General features: G+C 37.9%; 1 long non-coding RNA gene across 2 annotated transcripts in view; it reads left to right on the top strand.

The window, feature by feature from the left end:
* The window catches only part of LOC120543199, a 30,954-nt gene extending 20,657 nt beyond the window's left edge, over nt 1–10,297 (top strand). For both annotated transcript variants that reach the window (XR_005636309.1, XR_005636308.1), the window contains 2 exons: nt 4,563–4,698; nt 10,024–10,297. This is a non-coding gene — a long non-coding RNA (uncharacterized LOC120543199). The remainder of the gene's footprint in view (nt 1–4,562; nt 4,699–10,023) is intronic.
* Nucleotides 10,298–21,806: the final 11,509 nt, after the last annotated feature.

Below are 21,806 nucleotides of genomic sequence, written 5' to 3'. Positions count from 1 at the left end.
CTCCATGCAACTTTAAACTGGGCTGACGAAATTTATACCTCAGGACATGTAGGATTAAATGTATACGCATGTATGATGACTTTTTTCATTTCTTGTAACTTGGTTGCATTTGTGCATATCCTTAATCTGTTCCTTAGTAGCTGAGACTGGAGTAAAGGTGCTCCTGTCATCCCCATCAAGAACTTTGCATAACACTGGCCTTCATGGCAGGTAGTGCAAAACAAGACATTTCTCAAAAATAATGACATAATTAAAGTATGTCTGGAATTTGTCAAAATACATTAGAGTGACCCAGATGCAATGTGAAAAAAGGTTTTGTGGTCATATGAGACTAAGATAAGACTTTTTGGCCAAAGTTTAAAATGATATGTGTGCACAAATGTAATACTGCCTATGTGTCACCAATCACCACACCTACAGTGAACTATGATGATAGCATTATTCTCGGGGGCTTCTTTTCATTTTCAGGAATAGGGCATCTAGTTAAAATAAAAGAATGAATAGTGGAAAATACAAGCCAATACTGCAAGACATTCTGTTTCAGTCTGTTAAAAACTGGAGCTTAGGTGATGGATCGTCTTTTGGCAGGACAACGATAAGAAAAACAAGGACAAAGTAATTATGGAGGGATTCAAGTACAAAACGGTTAATGTGCTACAATGACCATGTGAAGGTGTTGATACCAATCTGATTGAAAATCTATAACCCTATCTGAAAATTGATATGCAAAAGCATCAGCCGACCAACCCGAACAACCTGGAGTAAATCTGCTTGGAAAGATGAACCAAATTTAATTGTGGAAAGCACGCAAAAGCTGCTACATACTTAACTGGAAAGTCTTAAAGCTGTTACTGCTGTCAAGGGTGGTTCCTCAAAATATAAAGTTGTGGGGATTGCATACTTATGCAAACACCGTATTTCCCTTTATCCCTAATTTCTTTCTACAACATAAAACACTTCCTTTTTATCATTAATAATTTAGAGTTGTGGTGTCTTGAAATAAAAATATCACATAAAACAAAGTTTTAGCAAGGTATTGTTCCGTAAAATTAGAGAAATAATAAAGGGTGTTAATCCTTTTGCAAGTGAATATGTTTTTTTAATCAAAGGGGCTGTGATAGGCCTACCTAAATTATTGTAATTAATAATTTTAAAAGTGTAAACTTGTGATGTTTGAGCATAAATTTCTTATTATTCACATACTGTTATTCTAGAGAAAAGCTGCAGGAAGAAGGAATAGGACCGGAAGAGAAGACATAATCAGAAATGAGCAACATTATGGTCAAAACCATGTGATCAAGACATGATTTAGCCAAACAATAGCAAAATCAAAACTCAAAGTCAAGAGATCAAAGCCAGAAACAAAAAAAGTTTGGCTGAGAAAAAAGTTTGTATTCTGGAATCTTGGATTGGGAAACTCATCAAATTGGCAACCTTTAAAAACGCATCGCATCGTAACATTGCAGTTACATCTTCCAAGAACAAGAGATTTATCCTAAAAACAAGTGCTACAAAATCGCTGTCATCAAAACAAAACAAATGGCAGTGGAAACAGCCCAAAAAAATTAAAAAAAGGGTATCATTTTAGATTAGGTGTCCGAAATATGCCGTACTTACCAAGTAATTACCTGTATAATTAAAGAGTAGCTAGGTGTTATTACCTTGTACTAACTGTGTAACACAATGTAACGCTATAATTAAGTACTCAATTGTAATTTTTATTCCACAGTTTATATACATCCGTACTTATAAAAATTGTGGAATAACAATTACAATTGAGTGTTTAATTGTAGTCTTACACTGTATTACACAGTAAGTAAAAGGTAATAACACTTAGCTACTCTGTAATTATACAGATAATTACATGGTAAGTCAGAGAGGTGAGATTGTGTTGGTTTGGACATGTGCAGAGGAGAGATGCTGGGTATATTGGGATAAGGATGCTAAGGAGAGAGCTGCCAGGCAAGAGGAAAAGAGGAAGGCCTAAGAGAAGGTTTATGGATGTGGTGAGACAGGACATGCAGGTGATGGGTTTGACAGAACAAGATGCAGAGGACAGAAAGATATGGAAGAAGATGATTTGGTGTGGCAACCCCTAACGGGAGCAGTCGAAAGAAGAAGAAAGAAGTATAACATAATTAGGGATGCCCACTCTTAATTGATAACAAAAAAGGTATAAATGTTTCAAAAACCTAAAGTTAAACTCTTAGTAAGAAGATCAAAATAATGTAATCTATAAAAATGAACATGTAAAAGATTTAGTAAACATGCAACTTCAAACCACATATTTACTTTCACTTGGCCGAAACTCTTGTGGACACAAGGACAACTTGCAAACTTCACACAGGGAACACCCCAGTCTTCTTGCTAAAAGGCAGCAGTGCCATCACCATTCCACTCTTCCTTAAAAGTCTGAAAATAAAACTACAGTTGTTTGAAAAATTGGCATAAAAGTTTAAGAAGCTAGCATTTTTGGTTGATTCATCCATGTGTCCTTTTTCTGGGCCCATTTTTCCATTTCCTTATCACAATGATAGAGAAGTCAACCATGGGGTAAGGCATGAACTAACCTGGGATGGGATGTCAAACTTTCACATATTTTTTTATTCATATTTTTCTGAATGGCAAAGCATTTTGATTTTGAAGTGAAATGCTGAAAAGGGTGAGTATAGAGTCCATGCCGAAACATTACTAGCACCATTTTGGTGCTTAATAATGCAAAATATTTCAGTATTTACTTTAGAGTTAATCTTTATGATTTTGCAAACAGAACAGGAAACAGCAACTGTGGCTGTGAAAGGTCTCTCAGTAAGATATAAGATTGTTTTCTAAAAAAAAAAATACAATTAAGAAAAAAGAAAACTTTACCATGGGGATTTCCTAATCTAGGTTTTTAATCCTCAAAACAGAGGTAATATTTTCAGTTACTGTAGATGACAGAAATCTGCAGACTGTTTTGGCTTAGAAACATTTGTTCTGAATTCAGGAGAAACATAGACACAGAACCAAAACAAAGCACTAAAATGGGGATGGCAGAGCTGAAGTTCTTCTTTAATAAGGAATGAGCAAATTTTACTAGTAAGTTGTTTAAGATATCACCACGTTAATCATAGCCTGCAGTGCTTATCATGGCATATAAAATATTGCCAATATTTTATACTTGCTACTTGTTGAGGTTTTCAACTAGCTAAGATGAGCTCTTGGCACTCTTCATTTTAGATTACTTCAGTGGCACTGTGCAGAATTTACATTGAGTTAAAATCCTTAGAGTAGTCAATGAATCGGCGCTCATAATAAGATCTTAAAAGTTAAGATAAGAGTAGTTAGTCTTGTGGTGTCCTGTTGGTTTATCACTCTTTACATGTGATGGTCAGTTTTGTAACTTTGTTCTGTAACACTTGTTTCAAAACAGTCCTCAGGCTGATGTTTACTCAGTTATATTACCTGTTTTGTAAGTCACTTTGGACAAAAGCATTTGGCAAGTGAATAAATGTAAATGTAACAGATTTTAGACAAGTCAGTCACAAAATAAAATAATAGTGATGGAAGCTTTAAGTTGTGAGTTTGGGAGCAGCGGTAATTTGAGACTGAGCAAGTAAAACATAGATGTTTGCACTCATGGGAAACATTATTTGATTTAAATTAAAATTGCAAGGAAACATTTGTGAACTCTTTGGCATTACCTGGATTTTTTTTTTTTTTTACCAATTACTCATTTAAATCACAATAATAGAAAGACACACTATCATTTTGTCAGTATTGAGCAAAATGTTTAAATATTCATAGCCCAGGATAAAAAAAGATGTGACTCCTTGTATACAGTAACTTTTAGAACCTCCTTTTGAAGAGAGCCTCCTTAAAAGGTTTTCAATAGTCATAGATCATTCATGCAAAATGATTAGAAGAATTACAACCCCTTCCTCCTGACATTTTCAGTTCAATGATACTTGTGGTATTCTTAACTTGAACTGCTCTCATCATACTACAGAATGTCAGTTAGGTTGAGGTCTGGACCGTGACTTGAGTTCATTCAGTTGCTCTGCTCCCCAGCTTTGGAACTCACTACCACCTGAGCTTAGAAATGTTGAATCATTTTCACTTTTCAAATCTAAACTTAAAACTAATTTGTTTAAGACTGCTTTTTCTCTTTGATTACAATTGCTCTGTCTGATTTCAACTCTTGTATTTTACTTTTGTTAATAATCGGTGTTTTGTCTATTGTTCAGTGTCCTTGAGTGTTTAGAAAGGTGCCTACAAATAAATAAAATGTATTATTATTATTAATATTAATAGACAACACAATAGATGGTTTAATAGTGGATACAGCATACCTGTGTGTAGATGGCTTATATATTGTAGAAAGGAAAATTGGAGTTAGTGGCATAATGGAAGAGGCAGCATACCTGAGTAATTTGGGTTCAACAACTGGAGACTTTGGTTTGTGGGCAACTTGGATAGATGTCAGCAATAGTTCATTCCATTTTAGAGGGTATTGGATATTGAATTGGTTTACTTGTACTTTATCATCATTATAAAAATAAAAGAATTTTCTTCTCTTATAGATTGATGCAGCTGACAGTTTACCCTGTATCTCCTTTAAATGGCTGACTGTGGCAAAAAGGATTTCTTGATATAATTTACTATGAAGAGTCACTTTAATACTGAAAATATTTTTTGTATCCACCAGAGCCATTTGTGGTATGTGTATCTCACTTTCATTTATGTCATTTATTCTGCCATATTTTTCTGTTGTGCATGCAGCTCATGAAATGTCCACACTAGTGTGATTTCCTGTCAACCTTTATAAGGCGGGGGTTTGGGTCAGTTCCTCAACAGAGATAGACAGGTGAGCCCAGCTCTTGGGAAACAACCCACAAAATGCACAGAACACTGGAGAACAAACATTTGAACACAGAAATATGATAATACACACATGAAATATAAAAATAAAATAAAGTACAATAATCAAATAAAATCACTTTGAATTAGGCAAAATAAAAAAGCAACATAGAAAGCAAGAAACATAATCTGTCAGACACATACTGTAACACTAGATCAAGTTATCTGTTTTAAAATGCCATTCTATTGTCTTTTTCTTTTTTTATTATCTTTTTCTTATTTATACTTTTTTCCATGTGTTTAAACCTTAACTGTGTATTCAGTTAGTTAAAATGTCTTTGGTCACACCTATATTACTCAGCATTAATTAAATGTGAGCTGTTTACAAAATATTAATTCCACTAGAAACTATGTGTCAAAAATAACAGTCCAAAACAAAGTAGGATGTAACATATATAGACATACAGTGCATCTGGAAAGTATTCACAGCGCATCACTTTTTCCACATTTTGTTATGGTACAGCCTTATTCCAAAATGGATTAATTGAATTTTTTTCCTCAGAATTCTACACACAACACCCCATAATGACAACGTGAAAAAATTTTACTTGAGGTTTTTGCAAATTTATTAAAAATAAAAAACTGAGAAATCACATGTACATAAGTATTCACAGCCTTTGCTCAATACTTTGTTGATGCACCTTTGGCAGCAATTACAGCCTCAAGTCTTTTTGAATATGATGCCACAAGCTTGGCACACCTATCCTTGGCCAGTTTCGCCCATTCCTCTTTGCAGCACCTCTCAAGCTCCATCAGGTTGGATGGGAAGCGTCGGTGCACAGCCATTTTAAGATCTCTCCAGAGATGTTCAATCGGATTCAAGTCTGGGCTCTGGCTGGGCCACTCAAGGACATTCACAGAGTTGTCCTGAAGCCACTCCTTTGATATCTTGGCTGTGTGCTTAGGGTCGTTGTCCTGCTGAAAGATGAACCATCGCCCCAGTCTGAGGTCAAGAGCGCTCTGGAGCAGGTTTTCATCCAGGATGTCTCTGTACATTGCTGCAGTCATCTTTCCCTTTATCCTGACTAGTCTCCCAGTTCCTGCCGCTGAAAAACATCCCCACAGCATGATGCTGCCACCACCATGCTTCACTGTAGGGATGGTATTGGCCTGGTGATGAGCGGTGCCTGGTTTCCTCCAAACGTGACGCCTGGCATTCACACCAAAGAGTTCAATCTTTGTCTCATCAGACCAGAGAATTTTGTTTCTCATGGTCTGAGAGTCCTTCAGGTGTCTTTTGGCAAACTCCAGGCGGGCTGCCATGTGCCTTTTACTAAGGAGTGGCTTCATTCTGGCCACTCTACCATACAGGCCTGATTGGTGGATTGCTGCAGAGATGGTTGTCCTTCTGAAAGGTTCTCCTCTCTCCACAGAGGACCTCTGACAGAGTGACCACTGGGTTCTTGGTCACCTCCCTGACTAAGGCCCTTCTCCCCCAATTGCTCAGTTTAGATGACCGGCCAGCTCCAGGAAGAGTTCTGGTGGTTTCGAACTTCTTCCAGTTATGGATGATGGAGGCTACTGTGCTCATTGGGACCGTCAAAGCAGCAGACATTTTTCTGTAACCTTCCCCAGATTTGTGCTTCGAGACAGTCCTGTCTCGGAGGTCTACAGACAATTCCTTTGACTTCATGCTTGGTTTGTGCTCTGACATGAATTGTTAACTGTGGGACCTTATATAGACAGGTGTGTGCCTTTCCAAATCATGTCCAATCAACTGAGTTTACCACAGGTGGACTCCAATTAAGCTGCAGAAACATCTCAAAGATGATCAGGGAAAACAGGATGCACCTGAGCTCAATTTTGAGCTTCATGGCAAAGGCTGTGAATACTTATGTACATATGATTTCTCAATTTTTTTATTTTTAATAAATTTGCAAAAATCTCAAGTAAACTTTTTTCACGTTGTCATTATGGGGTGTTGTGTGTAGATTTCTGAGGAATAAAATGAATTTAATCCATTTTGGAATAAGGCTGTAACATAACAAAATGTGGAAAAAGTGATGTGCTGTAAATACTTTCCGGATGCACTGTATGTCTATTTTCAATTGACAAACCAGCCTTTAGTGAGCTGCTAGTTGTGCATATATTGCAGAAACTTCTTGTGGTATCTGACTGGTGTGGCAGGGCTGTCTTTCGTGAGTGGCTTTTTCTGCACGTGCTACAGGACGTGCTCTGGACATCTGACTGACTTGTTGTGAATAGGAAAGCTCCCTTATTATTTCTGCATTTTGAAAGCGACCCATAAATTAAACGATATATGCTTCCTATTATTGTTAAGCACATGGTAATATATAAAACTTTCCTGTAATGTTGCGTTTGCCTTTTTAGATGTTTTATTAATTTTGAATATGCATATAGGTTTGCTGGATCATTATCTTTATATGTACAGATTTTTAATATGATGTCATTTAGCTTTCTTTTTATAATCAGATTTTTATACCTTTATAGATTTTCCAGCATAGTTAGGTTTTGAAAGTTTAGCTGGCACACTGGTAAATCGCTACCTCCCAGTTCCAGTGAACTGGGATGGAGTGACTATCCAGTTGTTGGTTCATGGAGTTTGCCTATTCTCTCTATGTCAAGGTGGATTTCTTATTGCAAATAATTTGCTTTCCTCCCACATTCCAGATGTATAAGTTAAGGTAATTGATGGCTCTATTTGTTCAAAATGTGCAAGTGTGCCCTGCGATGGGCAGAGCTGGTTTTTGCCTTGCATCTGATGTCGCTGGGATGATTTCTGTTTCTCTCAGTAAGTAGTAATTTACACCCATGTAAAATTGTCAGGAGATCAGAGTTCATTTAAGTGATCATGTTTCATTTTAATGACTCTGCTGCTCACTGTCACTTACCTGCACATTTGTGTAAAATCACCATTAGATTAAATGTGTAAGTGCATTGGATCTCATTAAAGAATTTCCTGCTAGTAGAACACAACATGCGCATCGTCCAATTTGGAATCTTGATAAATGGGGGAGGGTTGGCATCAGGAAAGGTGCCCAGCTGTAAAAATCACACTGAAACCTATAAAACAATGACCCCACATTGTAGTGAGAGAAGATGAAGAAGAATGCAGTCTCTGTATTCTGATTTGAATGATACGATCAATCGTAAGTGTAAAAATCAGCGACGTGATGTGGTTTTCTCAGCTGGAGATTTGGTGTAGTCAATCATACCAATAATGCAAGGTGTAGCCAATCATTTTCTTTTTTATACCTAACATTATGGAATTTCAACCATGTGTGAAATACTCTGAGTTAAACAGGGGTTACTGACTGTTAATTGTTCACTAGACACTGAAATCTTACTCTGGCACTATGTAATATACAATGACACCACTATGGAGACTGCTATTACTTAAGATCTGCATCATTTAAGTAGATAATTTACCTCGCACATGGATACTCTGCTAACAAAAGTCACGTCTCCTTGAACTTCTCACCATCAAGCAAAGCAATGACTTTTCGTAACAAATGCACACTTTGACTTTTTGCATGAAAGACCACAGCAGCACTGCTCTAATCCTTTCCTCCTACCAAAAGGAAGTTACAGCAAGTGCATGCTGAAGGCTTTCTCTTGTCAACTTCTGATGTCTGCTAGTAACTGAAATCCTATCAATAAACTCTGCCACAGACTTACCGCAATAACGGGCTTGGCTTCATAGAGACAGAACATCTTCAGATAAAGTGGGCATTTGCTTCAATGTCCTAACCTAATATACTACTGATTGGCTAATGAATTAAGTCAACGTTTCTCAACCTTTAAGTATTTGCGACCCGAGTTTTCATAACAGTTTTAATCGCGCCCCCGCTAACATTTTTTTGAAATGTAGATGCATATTTTATTATACCTACTTTTATCGACATTTATCTAACTCTATATTTATTGTTCTAGTATCAGAATGTAGTTTAAGTTAATTTGTTTTGGTTTCAACAGATGTTTTTTTTCATATGTTTGATTCTTGTTTTCTTTTTTTTCACATCCTCGCGCCCCGCTTTTTGTTACTTCGCGCTCCTTAGGGGGGCCCGCCCCACAGGTTGAGAACCAGTGAATTAACTTTGAAATGATTTCCTCAGGGTGCTGTTAGAAGACACCCCACAGCACAATGTAGTAGGCCGTATCACAGGATATTTGGAAGACAGTATAATGACTGACTTGAGTTATTTGTATAGAATGTTATTTGATTTTAATAAAATCAATAAATTAAAATCAATAAATTAAAAAAAAAAGCTGACCATAGCAGTTTTTCTTTGCACTGTATAGTTTAGCTACTGGCAGGTGCTGCTTCTAATTATATCATGGCTCCAGTTGATTCTAAACTCTACCTCAAGAGTCCTTTACACCAATCAGCAACAGTGAGCACATAACGCCCATACTGATTTGCCTTCACTGGCTTCCTGTGTCTTACAGGATCATATATAAAATTCTATTAATACAGTATAACCTAACCAGCTTTAAATAGCCTTGCACCGGACTACATCAGTGACCTTCTCCATCTCTATGCTCCTGTTTGCCCTCTAAGGTCCTCTGATTCTGTCAATATTGTTGTACCCCTCACTAACCTGCACTCCATAGGTGACAGGGCCTTCAGCTGTATAGTGCCCAGAATTTGGAATGACTTCCTGAAATGAATTAGATAAGCCAACTCCTTTCCTTCTTAACCTAACATTCTGTCCTTTCTTTCAGTTTACCTCTCTGTCCAGATGCTCAGTATAATTTGCAGTGTGTTACATCAAAAATTATGTTATTTGTTCAGGCTTTTCTTTTGGTATTGAATTTAGCATTTTAATCTGCCATTATTGGCTGTTATTTTATTCAATGCTTTGTATATCCTGTATTTATCTGTCTTAGTGTTCTATACAGAAAATATTTGTATCCACTGTTTACATATATCCTGCTGTTCTTTGTCAGACTCTGTGAAACACCTTGAAAGGCACTATATGAATGAAATGTATTATTATTATTATTATTATTATTATTATAAAAAGTGCTCTTTCCTACATGGTAGATGAAGAGGCTGCAGGAGAAATAGCTGCAGTGGTGGCATGAAGGTACGCTATGGGTGGAAATGTTGTTGGCAGTTTAATGCGAGTGAGAAAGCCTGTCACTTGTTTTCATTCTCAGGTGCTAGCAGAGTGACATCCTGGCATTACTTTGTGCCATACCAATGAAAGAACTGATGACTACACCTGTCGGCAGGCACCACAGGTCGGCAGGACCTTTCCACATGAAGAGACACCAGATTTTAAGAAGGGCATTGGGGCTCATGATTGTTTTAAAGGAAAATTCTGCCTGTATTTTAACCTTGATTTTATTGGATTTGTTTATTTCTGGAAAATTTTAACCTCCACCACGAACTTGAATTTATGGATTATTTATTTGAAGATGCACTTCACTATTAGTCTGTTTATTGTTTTAAATAAAAGCACTGAACACTTTGCACCAACCCCTTGCTGACTGTGTGAGTCTTCATTTGCCTGGCTCGTCCTCTGTGTATGTTATCAGCTATTCCGGGTTCAAGAAGCTCCTGTAGGCAACTTTGGAGTGTGGAGCCAAATGAAACCGTCACACACAGACAGAAAGATTCTGACTATCAGTAATAAATTAAAATTTTTTTTAATTATAACCACATTTCTGACTAATGCATTATTAAACAATCAGAACGCATAGATAAAATGTACAACATTCACTTTCAAGCAAGTTTGTGATTCTTATTTTATGCTGATAAAAACAGGTGGGCCGCAAAACACCACTGATGATAATTTAACATGATGAGCGTGTGGTGCGTGGCAGTACCACCCACTTAGATTTTCGCTGATTAAATGGGCATCTGAGTTTTCCTAATTTAGACCCAAAATATTTGTGATATGTGATTGTAAGTGGGAGTTCATTCTAATTACAAAAGCAAGGGGGCTTTTGTTTTGCTTGTAGACTGAATGATTTTTTTTGTCATGCAGGGTAATTGCTGTCATCATGCACACTGTGCCACGTTTGTGACATTTACATATAAAACATGCAACGTGTGGATGGTTCATTACTGATATCAAAAGCAGCATTTTATTAGTAGACCTACTTTTACCATCCCTCCCCTAAACAATACTTCCAGTAAGACATTTGAACAGTAAAATACAACAAGGTATAGCACCTGACATTGTGCTGTAGTTCCTTTGTGCAACAAGGCGTATTTTTTAAGTTCCTCTTTCACAAGTGCAAAGTACATGCAGTCCATTTTCTGGAATGTACAGCTTCCTCTTTCTTTGATCTTCCCTTCAAGAATGACGACCAACAAACTGGATTTACATCTGTTGAGCAGACTGAGTTTTTTTTTTTGGTCTGTGATGTTTACCAGCATACCCTGCCAGTTAGTCTTGTGATATAACCGGAGGGGGTTAATGGAATTTGCATAATTTTGATGGACTTTTAAAAGGGGTAAGCATATAACATATTTGAGGAAAGAATTTTGAAAGAATTAAGTTTTTCTTCTCTGTGGTTTAAGAAATGTACTAGATCTTATTAAACATTCAATGAAAATCTTAACAATATTCTATTATATTCTTCTTAATACTGACTACACTTTGAAAGGTGGTGTGCTGCCCCACTATACAGCAGTTTTAATAAATTTAATAATGTATTTATTACTGATGTAGGGATTCATAGTGGGATAATATACAGTAACTATGAAATGAACAGAAACGATGCCTTTGCTGTCTCCATGGGCTTGAATGTACACTTTTAGAATCTTGACTATAAAGTGGGCTGCCCTGTCTATTGTCCAGAAATGGCAGCAATGCTGCCTCCACTGGCCACAGTAATTCTCTCTTGGGTTCTCACAGAACTTAACACAGAGAGTTAAGCCCTTGCTCAGATCGCCTCCTGAGTCCTGGATTTTTCAAGGGAAAGTGTCATTGGTTTCTCTGCCACTTATTTCTCTATAATAGTACACAGAATAATTGCTAAGAGGATTGCAATGCTGTCACGGGGCCCCTTAGGGGACATTTTCTGGCTTTCTGCTCATTCTCCTCTTCCATATTTGTGCATTCAGAGTAACTGTTTTCAAAACACTGCATGAACGTGTGGCCTAATTTTTTCTACTCCAGTGTGGGGTCTTCTAACTATGAATTTGGGAGACAGACAGACCTCTGACAATCGCTAACCCATATCACCATACCGTGTGGCCTCCTTCTCATAATGTCATGCAGCATGTTGCCTACTAGTGGCTGATTACCCATATTGCTATTGGTTCCTCTAGTTTTAACAGAGATTGGCCCAGATCTGTGTCCTGTTGTCCTTCAGGTTCGTGTCCCTTTTAACCCTGGCATCGTCTTGTCAGTCCAACACCATCTTAAACAAAGTATAGTACACAATCTATTTTTTTGTTTCCATTTCCATTTCCTGTTGTCACTGGTTATTCATTTTGCTGCCATGATACATACTTTAGTCTAAGACAGAAAAGCATAATTTGAAAAGGTTTTCTTATTTTTAGCTATTGTATGTTCATCTATCCAACCATTTTCTAATAGCTTATTCAGTTAAGTGGCATGACGGCACAGTTGCCATCCTGGCCATCACAATGAGATGTATTGTGGGTACCAACCCTCCTAATGGAGCAACAGAAAATCTGACTTGCATGTCGTCACTCCCTCATGCAAGGCCAACTTAAGCCCCTTACAACAAGCTTGTTTTTGGCAAACAGACAAATTAAAAATGTACAAAATCTACATAGACAGTAAGACGTGTTTGATTCCATGCTTCTGTAGCTGTATGGCAGCACGGCATGTCACTGTGATGCCTTATTAAATAATGTGTAACACAAAATCAAAACAAGAAGCAGATACGAATCCTAATCTGTGTGCCTGTCATTGTAAAATTCCAGGTTGGGTTTGAAAGCACAATGCAGCCATTTCTTTCAAGCAAAATGAAGAATAATCTGGAATATAAATAAATGGGTGCATGGAAGTTTATTCCAGTCACTGTTACTGGAGTTAGAGGGCTGGGCCTTGGAGTGGTGAGTCCTAATGGTGTATGTTACTTGTTTACTCTCTGGTGTATGACTTTAAAAAGAGGTAGAATTTCTGGCAGTTCACTAGAGATACTGGTTTGACAGGCCTATGCATATATCAAACGTTTCTAAAATGAAATTCTAAAAATGAAACTAAGAATTTTTACGTAAAGTTCATGAGAGCAAAAGTCAATTTATGATATATATTTTATTTTATATTTATTTTATATGTATAAAACGCTTGTCACAATATCTACTATTGTCTAGCAACAGATGTCACTTCAAGATGCATGTATATTATCCTGCACATGTTTGATAATAGTGATAAAATGAGGTGCAACATACAAATAGAAGCAAGTTGTCTGTCCACAAAAATCCAGAGGCCACTATTATTAGGTTTATATGGAAGTCTACTGTCAAAAATATTTCAGTATGGCTGGAGCACAATCAACATACTGTAAGTGGGTATGTAAATAAGGCCCATCAGGCTATAATCATTAAATAATGTCAAATAATTCTCTATACCCCCAGCCTATAAGTGTAAAGATCTGTCTTCAGCATTTTTCAAGATGGTGAATCAAAAACCACAGGAGGGTGTGGCGGATGGCTGGGACCCATGCCCGGCCTGAACACCCCTTTGATACTGGATCTGGGGGAGCAGCCATGGGATGCACACTACATCCCCCGGAACATTTGGTGGCAGCCCCCCTGGGTTGCATTGGGGGCCACAATGGTGGAACACTGGAGTTCATCCCTGGTGGGCTCCATGGCCACCACTAGGGGGAGCTGCATGGCTTAAAAAGCCCATTTGGGCTGGACTGCAGCCACACCTGGAAGTGTAGCCTGAAGTAGGTCAACGAGCACCTGGAGCATTTCCAGGGGTGCTATAAAAGGAGCCTGCAGCCACTACTCTAGGCGCCAGAGTCGGGAGGAGAAGGACAAAGCTGCCTGGGAGGAGTAGTGGAGGAAGAGTGTGGTTTAGGGTGTTTTTGCTTTTGGGTGTTTTGGGACTGTGTTTGGCCTGTGGAACATGGGGAAGACTTGCCCCACGGCTAAAGAAAAATAAAAGTTCTTTTTATTCACTGTACACGTGCCTCCGTTGTCAGTCTGTGTTGGGTCAACACCTATATAGCTCCTTTGCCACAAGGGGTAACATCAATAAGTCTGTGAAGTAACACAGAGAGAGATGGATGAACCAAAATAAAATGTGACAAAGCCAATGCATAGGTAAATAGACCCACTTCATTTTTTATGAACCACTGAGATGGAAACTGGTTTTCACAACACTCAAAGTTGTATTATTTTCATAGTAAGCCACAGCTTCACCAAAACATCATAAATGTACAAGGTATGGCCACCAGGAGGTGCACCAGCTCCCCGAACCTGACACAAACAGAGACAAGGCTCAAGTCACAGCACATCACAGGCTTTAGATAGATAGATAGATAGATAGATAGATAGATAGATAGATAGATAGATAGATAGATAGATAGATAGATAGATACTTTATTAATCCCAAAGGGAAATTCATTTATTTACATGGGAAACTCTTCCCCAATGTTTCCCTCTAATGAAGCACAGTACACAAGCACAAATAAGTACATAAGTACACAAATAATCAAACAGCACACAGCAATGCCTTTCCTTCTTTCTTTCTATTTCTCACTTTCTGCCTTCTCTCCTCCTCTGGGAAGTGTTGTCATCGCTCTCCCCACTCGGGCTCCTGGAAAGGAGGCAGTGGGCTTTGAAGAATATGTTGAGATGTTTGACTATTGTTAAGATATTTGATTATTGTATTTGAAAACTGTTTAAGATGTTTAAAGCACTTCTGGAGTGTTACACATAAGTAGGAAGTCTACTCTAGTTATCCTGGAAAGAAAACATATCAGCAAATATCTCTAGATCTTTCATTCACTTGCTCACAAACACATACACACACTCTTAGTCGTCATAATCATTTTTTTTCTAATTTCCATCATCAAGGCCCTTAATCTGAAAATTGCTCCAGGTCACTATACAATGTTTGACCCTGAGCTCTGACTCCCAAAAATCATGCAAAAAGACAATTTCCCCTCAAGGATTAACTAAGTACTGTATATTAAATCAAAAAACAAAAGAAAAAAATGTGTTCAATGCAATTCTTATATAGAAAAATATTTCTTTTTGGAGAAATTTCTTTTGTTCCTGGCACCGCTTAGCTGTTTTCCAAGTTGTTTGGCTATGCCCTTTGACCCCTTAGTGCTTCTGGGCATGTGCATGTCAGTATGTGTAGTCTGAACTTCTCAGTTCTGCCTTGGGGTTTGATGGATAGAGTCCTTTCAAGCAGCCATGGAAGAATTGTCATAAACGTTATCATGAATCACGTCAATTATTTAAGAACTTTATGATATAGCATGATGCACATGGGGAACATTTTACAGGCTCAAATAGTTGTATCTGTCAGCCAGACCAGGGGTTGGCACTCTCACCTGATCCTCTCTCCTCTTATTCCCCTGCAACCCAGGCAAGGACCCTAACTCATAGTGACATCACCATTGATCCACCCCCATGCTGACATCACTTCCATAATGACATAATTTTCGCTACCCAGAATTCTTTTTCCTGCCACATCAGCTCCAGTTCCGGTTGTCCTGACTCCACCTCTTCCTCCTACCCACCATATTCATAGAAAAGCCTCAGTTAGTTAGCCGGTTCAGTTGTGATCTCTGCTTTGTAAAACATGTTTTTCTTTGCTCTGCTGATTTTTCAGTATATGGGGTTGCCATCCCCAGACCTTTTTCAATCTGTTGCCTGATATTTTATCACACTGGAAATTTAATATTTGGGACTTGTAATGAAATTTTCTATTCTTTATCTATTGTACTGTATGTAGCAAAGAGTTTCTAAGCCAAGATAGTTATGAAGAATCATATGAGTTGTTTTTCATGATACTCTTACACCATAATAATAGTTTACAGTAACTTTGCCATCCAAGGGAGGTAGATGATGTGAGATGATGTAATGTGTTTTGCACAGTTGTAGTATGCAAATTACCTTACTTTTTATAAGCTTAGCTCTCCCAAGTAATAGTTGCCATTTGTCATAATGTACTGAATTGTTCATGCGTCAGTGCTCCCTCCGATCTGTTGATTAAAGGGTTTCCATTAGAACCATTGCAGGGATGATCTCAGCTATTATTTAAAAGAAAATCCATAACAGACCACATCGGTGTGGAGAAATATATTTTACATTCCTGGATTGAAATTGTTAATGTGTTGAGTGTTGACTAGACTGCTATGTATTAGCCATGCAGTGCACAATTTATTGAATACATATTGATTTCTCTTTCTGCTTTTAGTCCTGTCCTTTGGTGCTTGTACTTTATTATAAGATATGTTCACAGATTTTCATTTTGAGTGATTTTTATGGAAATTATTGGGCTGAGATTTTATCCTCACTGATGCTGATAGCCTAATATACAGTATTATTAAATGCAGTGTCAGTCCCTTGCTACCTCACGAAGGGCTAACTTGAAGCTGTTTCCTTGACTGCCCTACAGCACCACTTGGATCCTCGACAGCTCCTTGCATAAAGCTCCAATAATCTTTTCTCTAACTTTCATTTTGCTTGCACATCCATTCATGCCTTAGGCTCTGCAACACCAACTGTATTCACTTTCTCCAACTCTGTAAGTTGATCCAAGCCAGGGTGCTTTCTATAACTTGCAGGCAGCTATGTGCCCAGACTAAGGGATTTAAGCAGAGCTGCGGGTCTGGTAAGTATGGCTCTTCATATGCTTAATCATACCTCTCTCTCTCTCTCTCCCAATCACTCTCTTTCACTCGCTGCCACTGTCACTCTCTCTCACACACTCACACTCTCGCACAAACTCTACATACAGTAATTCCTTTAATGGCCAACTTCTCAGAATGGCTCCATCCCTTCTGACAGTCTTTTGAAACAAAGCTCTACCAGCATTTTCATGAAAGAAACTCGACTAACAGAGACACCATTCTTCTTCTGCTTCTCAGTTTCATACATGTTTAGAGCTTACAGTAATGTGAACGTTTAGAAATATATGTAAGTGATTGTGAGTATAGTATGTGTTGCATTTACTGTAATAAAATAGATGCTGAAACATTTGCTTCCCACTGTTCTTTAAAATGAGAAAGACATAGTGAATGTGCCCTACTGTTTACCAGTAAATTAAGTTACATTGTTTACTTGAAAAAATCAATTAATTTGTATAAAATGCACTTGAGCCAGCATACTATACTCTAAAAGAAATATAGTATCTCAAATCTGTTTAATCTGATTCATAGTCACATGTCTACCCTGGCATTACTGAATATAAGGTCAGAACCAACCCTGGAAAGAGCATCACTATAATAAATCCATCCATCGATCCATCCATCGATCCATCCATCGATCCATCCATTGATCCATCAATCGATTGATCCATCCATCCAACAATGAAACTGAACATAATTTTACACCACATTGATAAAACCATAGCCCCTGACATGATGGCACAAGGCAGCTCAACATTTTGCTGCGTGTCAGTTTCAACTAATTTATCCATCCATTTGTGTTCTAAAGCTGCGTACAACAGTAACAGACTGTCAGACAAACGGAAATGAAAAAGAAAAAAAAACACACAAAAAAACAGAAGGGCCACTGGGATTTAATCTATTGAGAACGACGTACAAGGAATATTACAATTTTTCAAAATTTTTAACCACATTGGTAAAACTATAGACACTGTCTTGATGGCACAAGGCAGCTCAACATATTGCAGCTTGTCAGTTTCCTCATCTTCTAGACTTAAAGGCTCCAGTATGATTAAAAAAAAAACCTCTTGTTCTGAACATCCTTTGAAGTAGTGGCTTTAACATTATTTATTTCCTTAAGATGTTAGGTACTTTGATCAGGACACTCTTGGTTTTTGCTTGCCCAAACTGAATTTGGTTGATTATTGTTTAACTTATTACATGACTATTTCATGTTTGTATTAACCCTTGCCAGCCAGTCAAAGAGACTTGGTGCACACCGGAGTGATGGTTTCCTAAAGGAGCGTGACCTGCTAAGTACAACAGTTTGGATTACAGTGAACTCAGAGAGGGCTGCTGTTTTAGGAGTATCATTGAGTATCTTTTCTGCCTCACCCAGGATGCCTTCTGTATGAGCTTGGGTGGGTTTCCACTTGAACTTTGGTTTCCTCTAACAATCCAAATCATCCGTAGAGTTGGATTAGTGAATGAAAACTGACTTGCGATGGAGGGAGCTTGCATGTATACCCTGTAAAGGTCTGGCATGATGTCTAGGCTTGGCTCCTACCTTTTGTGATGAGATTAGTATAGTCACTGGGGCCCATGACTATGGACTAGACAAAGCATGAGCAGAAAGTCAAGGAATGATGGTATCACACATGTACGCATGGGAGGCAGCTAAAGGGCTTTAATGAAGGTCATTCCGAGCCATACCGGGATGTAGCAGAGTGCACTGACTCTTTTTCTTGCCTTTTTACAGACCATTCATGGGATATTCCGCCTGGTCCTGATGACGTCAACCTCTTTGACATCACTTCTGGGTCTGAGCCTATGGATAAAGACCCTTCCAGTTCCAACCCCCTGATGTCATTTTCTATATTGGCCTTTTAAAGCCGTCACCTTTCCCCTATCCCCCTCAGTTCTATTTTGGACTCTGAATTATGCACCTCAGTGCTGTCATTTTTTCTATTTTGCAGCCAGGAAACAATTTACAGGTGGCTGCACCAAACCTTGCTATGGCTCTTGGTCGAGTTTGTGACAATGGGTATTTATTAGTGCATTATAAAGAAAACAATAATTGATTCAGAAAATCACTTCTGGCTAAAAGAGAAAGAACGAGTCTCAACACTTTCAAAAGGTTTGGGGCAGCCACCCGTATATTGTTCCAAGCTGCAAAGGATTATTTCGGTTACAGCTGTTTATTTGAGTTCTACACTGAACTATTTAAGTTAGCCAAGATGGAGGCTTTTATGTCTTGTAACCCGGAAGTGACGTCAGTCTGGGTGCTGGGACAGGAAGTGACGTCAGTCTGGGTGCCGGGACAGGAAGTAACGTCAGGTCAGGTAGGTTTTCCCGTATTTGATCTGCAGAAATAACAGAGAAAGGTTTAGAGCAACCTGCCACCCCCTGGCCTGGCAGGTAATTACCTTCACTTGGTCCCTTCAGCTCGCTCCTAGTCGCACGTGTGTGACACCATTAAAACAGAGTTAAAATGATTCATAAAATATTCTAATACCTAATTATTAACATTTTGATAAATTATGTCAGTTGAGTGTTATGCAAAAGTATTTTGTTCTCGCTGGTTATAAATAATAATAAAGGGTGTAAGACTTTTTACAAGTTGCCTATATAACATCAGAAAACTATTCTGACAAGAAAAAGTCCAATGGAAATTTCAACATTATAATACACCCTGTAGATGTCATGCTGTGGTGTTCACTATTTTTAAGATCATGGTTATCCTGAGGGGGCTGTAACAAAGCCACATCCCTTTATTAACAAAAACTCTAATATATGAAACAAACGGCTTGGTTTACTTTCCAATTTAGAGTCATTTCCTTATCTCTGTTAGTGTTAGTTATCATTTCTTTAAACTTTTTGATTGTCATTTTGTTTTTCTTGTCTGACAGGTTGTGATTATTTCAATTCCCAGATCCGACCAAAGAAGTTATTTGCAGATTTAAGAGGATGGCTCATCTCAGAGTAAATGAGGAATCCTGTTTTGTTATTTCTTCTGCTGCCTTAATTTAAAAAGATTCACCAGCTTTTGACTGTGATTGGAAAATCAGCTTCAGGTTTGATGGTCCTAAAGAAAGCTTTACCCATTCCACAGAATAAATTCAATATTGATCAGTTGACTGATTATTCTGTCTTTCTGTAGTCATCTAAATATTGACAACTGTCCAACCTAAGATGAACCAAAGCAAACGCAGTTCTGCAGAAAGGGAAGCTGTGTTCTCTATGTGTCATACGGAGTGCTAATTTGGGTATGCAACAGCATCCAGCAACAGCAACTTAATGATTTAAATAAGTAATAAAGCTTGCTTATAAGTAAGTAAGTACTTATAATTTATAAGTAATGATTTAAATAAGTAATTTATTCACTGTTAGAGACTCAAAAAACATGACCATAGAGTTACTTGTTTTAGTTGTTTAGTCTCAAGAATATGGGCAACCAAAACAGACACCTCTAATAAGTTAGATATTGCTGCTTCTTGTGGTTTCTTAGTCATTTTTGTTTTCATACTTCAGTCCTTGTCATTTTCTACATGAAAGCAATGTGGCCTCTTGTGTTGCTGATAGCTGGCTGTGCTTAGAACTGTCTTCAAGAACAGAGATACAGTATGTGTTGTGAGCAGCTTTTCACATAGTTGAAGGGTACACCGTGAAGCATGTCGGTTACTTCATATAAATTTCAATTATTGTTCAATTGCATCATAATATTTAATGCTCAAAAGAAAGTAAGGGAATCGTAATGGAAGTGTTTTGGTCCAAGTCTTTCAGAAACGTAAAATAGTCTTAAGTCTTTTAAGTAAGGGGTGTCATATTGCGACACTGAGCAGCACTGCACTCTCCAGCATCCCTGAGTGTTGTCCACATGGAGTCTTTCTGTTGTCTGCAATGTCTGTGTGGGTTTTCTTCAAGCACTGCAGTCCTCCTCCCACTTCCCCAAAGCAGTGTACTGTATTCCAGGTTGGCATTTGGGTGTGTATATGTGTGCATAAAAAACGAAGAAGAAGAAGATATTACATTTACAGTGGAATGCAAAAGTATTCAGTCCACTTGAAAGTCATCAGAATACACACATATTTATCCATTCATCATTTTTAATGTGAAATCTTATACTGTAACAATACATTTCCAAAGTCAAAATAAACCATTTTCTGTAAATATTTAACTGAGGTAGTGAAACTCAAAAGTTAACGTTTGCATAGGATTTACACCTCCAGGTTTACAAAAATGACAAATGAATCATAAACCACACAAAGGTGACAGTCATTTGACATTAATTAAATATAATTAGGTACTACTTGTGAGTCCTTTATATCTCTCTGGATATAAAAGGCACCCTTTGTAAGGGCCATAGTCTATGTAGGACAATCACTGCAAATATGAAGACGAACGAGCATTCAGCTGAGGTGAGAATCAAAGTCATTGAATTGCACAAGGCAAGAAATGGCTACAAAAAATATCAAAGAGCTTGAATGTCCTGTTAAGCACCGTTGGATATATCATCATAAAGTGGCACAGCACCCAGACTCTTAATAGAACAGGCCATCCCTCGAAACTAAACATCAGAGCAAGATGTCGACTGGTGAGAGAGGCTACTTGGACATCTGCAATGCTCTTTGGCTGAAACTGGAATGAAGGTGCATGTGTCCACAATTTCAAGAGCTCTCCATAAAACAGGCCTCTTAAGGAGGGTAGCCATTCCTTTTTGAAATTCCACATTAGAGCACATATGGCATTTGCTACAAAGCATGACAAAGACCTAGTTAAGAAGGTTTTATGGTTACTTTTATTTTTGCCAGTTTTTACCAATGTCCAAGCATATGTTAGAGCAACCTCCAGAATGTGGCCTCTTATGTCACTCACTAATAGCTGGCTGTGCTTAGGACTGCCTTTCACATGAATGAAATATACACCCCAAAGGAAGTCAATTATTTTATACAGCTCTTAATTATTAATCAATCGCATCATAATTTTTAATGCTCAAAATAAGGTGAGGAAATCTTAATGGCAGTGTTTTTGCCCAGGTTTTTCAGAAATCTAAAAAGTGAATTAACTCAAAGCCGCCTTAAGCCTTCTTTAAGTAAGGGATGTCATGTTGCCGAAGCAAGTATTTCCTGCTATACTGTTTGTCAAAGTTTACATATTTT

Source organism: Polypterus senegalus, chromosome 13 (assembly GCF_016835505.1).
Source record: "Polypterus senegalus isolate Bchr_013 chromosome 13, ASM1683550v1, whole genome shotgun sequence".
Classification (NCBI taxonomy): Eukaryota; Metazoa; Chordata; class Cladistia; order Polypteriformes; family Polypteridae; genus Polypterus; species Polypterus senegalus.
Note: the sequence above shows the minus strand (reverse complement) of the source record. Positions and strands in the feature narration are given on the sequence as shown.